The 2,500-nt window shown below is 76.6% G+C and overlaps 1 non-coding gene across 1 annotated transcript; it reads left to right on the plus strand.

Moving 5' to 3' along the window:
• Positions 1-1,268: 1,268 nt before the first annotated feature.
• On the plus strand, positions 1,269-1,421 carry LOC123382135. Its single transcript, XR_006590073.1, has one exon. It is a non-coding gene; the product is annotated as a 5.8S ribosomal RNA (ribosomal RNA).
• The last annotated feature ends 1,079 nt before the right edge of the window (positions 1,422-2,500 follow it).

Raw genomic sequence — 2,500 nt, forward strand, 5'->3', positions numbered from 1 at the left:
ATGCGCGGCTTGGCGGTGGGTCCCCGTGGCGTCTCCCCGGTCGGGTTCTCGCCTGTCCCGGGGGGCCTCGGAGCCTCGGCTCACGCGGGGCGCCCCGCCGTCCGCCGCCTCCCGCCGCCCGCCCTGGATGGCTCTCCGCTCCGTCGGGGGGGGTCCGTCCCCCCCGGGCCCGTCTTCCTGCCTTGCGCGCCTCTCTTTTTTGCCCTACCCCGCAGACCTTTTACCCCCCTTCCTTCCGCCCTCCCTTCAGGCCCCGGGTCCGGTCCGGGTCCGGCTTTCCGTCTCCTTCCCCGCCTCCTCCCCGAACCGCCACCCCCACGCCCTTGCCCGCTCGTGCCCCGCTTCCCGCCGCAGCCCCCCTCCCGCGGGGGGGGGCCTGGGCCGCGGGTGCGGGGGAGGGGACGGTGAGGGTTGGTCGGTGCCACGGGGAAGGTGTGCTCGGAAGTGAGGGCGGGGCCGGGGCCGGTCGGCCCCGGCGGCCCTGGATGGGGGGAGAAGAAGGGTCGTGTGGGGGTCGCGGGGGGGGTGGGGAAGCGAGGGGCGTCGGGCGGCGGCGGTCTGTGGGGGCGGTTAGCCCCGTCGGAGCCTCCGTCACGGGCCGGCAGCGTCGGGGCTCTGGGTTGCCCTTTGTGGGTCCGGCCGCGGCCCCGGGGGGGGGTCGGCGTCGAGGTGGTTGGCGGTGTTGCGGGCGCTCCCTCGTCCCCCGCCCACCTCGCCCGCCTCCACCCTGTCCAGGTACCTAGCGCGTCCCGGCGCGGAGGTTTAAAGACCCTTGGGGGGTCGCCCGTCCGCCTCGGGTCGGGGGCGGTCGGGCCCGTGGGGAGCCGTGGAGGCTGGTCTTCCCGTGTCTCCTCCAGACTCCGCTGCCCGCCCCCCGCCGCGCCCCAGGCCGGGGTGCCGCCGCGCTTGCGCCCACGCCACGGCCCTCCCCGGTTGCCGGGAGGGGGCTTGCCCGGCGGCTGCCGGGTGGTGCGTGAGCGTGTGCGTGCGCGTGCGCCCCGTGTCCCTTGGGTGTGTGTGGGGGGAGGGGACAGGCGGGAACCCCCTGGGCGCCTGTGGGGTTTGTTCCGAGCTCGCCCCGCGCGTCCGCGTGGCTGGGGCGGGCTGCCGGACTTGCCCTGTCGTTCCAACCCTTCCGACCTCTTGGAGTCTGGTCTTTGTTGTCTCTTGCTGGCCGGCCGGAGGCACCCTTCGGGGATGTGCTGTGCCAGGTTGGGGGGGCGCCCCTTTTCGGGGTTGGCCCTCCCGGCGATCACAAAAACTCGTACGACTCTTAGCGGTGGATCACTCGGCTCGTGCGTCGATGAAGAACGCAGCTAGCTGCGAGAATTAATGTGAATTGCAGGACACATTGATCATCGACACTTCGAACGCACTTGCGGCCCCGGGTTCCTCCCGGGGCTACGCCTGTCTGAGCGTCGCTTGCCGATCAATCGCCTCCCCCGGGTGGGTGTCTCTCCCGGGGGTAAGGCGCGGCTGGGGGTTCCCTCGCAGGGCCCGCCCCGCCGGCGTCCGCCCCGCCCGAGGGCGCCCCGCCACGCCCGCCTGCGCGGCGGTACGGTGTGCGGGGTCGTCTGCGGGCCGGGGAGAGGGTCGTCCTGGCCGCTGGGCCCTCCGTCCCCCTAAGTGCAGACGACGGTGGCCGCCGCTGCCGCCCTCCCTCCTTCCTCCTCCTCCTCCCCCTCCCCGCCCCCTCCCCGGCCCCGTGTGTCCGGTCCCCGCCGCCTCCCTCAGCCCCCCCCCCCTCGCCCCCGCCTCGCCCCGCCGGGTCCGCTCGGCGGTGGCGTGTGTGTGGGACGGGGGGAGGGTGTGGGACGGGGGGGGGCTGGGGGCCGGCGCCCGTGGGGCGGTGGTGTGGGGGGGTGGTTGGGGGGGGAAAGGTGTTGGGGGGGGAGAGGCTGAGGCAGGCCGGTCGCCGCCCGCGAGAAAAGGGAAGGGCGAGGAGAGCTCGCGCCTGAGGGCCGCGGCCGCCGCCGCGGTCCCTCGGGGGGAGATCCCTCGTGCCGCACGCGGTCTTTGGGATCGCCGCCCGGGTCTCGGGAGGGCTTTGCGGTGCCCCGTGCCGCGCGGTCCCGTGGGCCGTCGTGGGGGGTGGAGGTTGCGGATCCGGAGCGCCGTTGGTCTCGCCGCCTTGCCCCAGGCGGCGGCCGCAGCGGTCCGGCCGTGGCCCCCTCCTCTCCCGGTCCCGTGGCCGTGCGTCCGGGGCCCGAGCCGCGGCCCCGCCCCCGCTCCCCGCTGGCGATCCCGGCCCCCCTTTTGCCCTGTCGGGGCGGCTCGCGCCGAGGCCGAGTCGCGCGCGGGGCTGCGCCCCGGGGATGCGTGCCCCGGCGGCGGCCCGCGGGACGCCGCGGCGTCGCCCGCCGCTGCGCGCTTCCCCCCGGGTTGCGGCCGCGCCGCACTGCGTGCCCCGAGCCCGCGTTGTCGCGGGGGGGGTGTGGTTCTCCGCGGGGGTTTTCGTTGGTTGGAGGCGTGCCGCGCCGTCCGCCGGGCCCGGCCCGGG

This window comes from Felis catus, chromosome E1, assembly GCF_018350175.1.
Source record: "Felis catus isolate Fca126 chromosome E1, F.catus_Fca126_mat1.0, whole genome shotgun sequence".
Lineage (NCBI taxonomy): Eukaryota > Metazoa > Chordata > Mammalia > Carnivora > Felidae > Felis > Felis catus.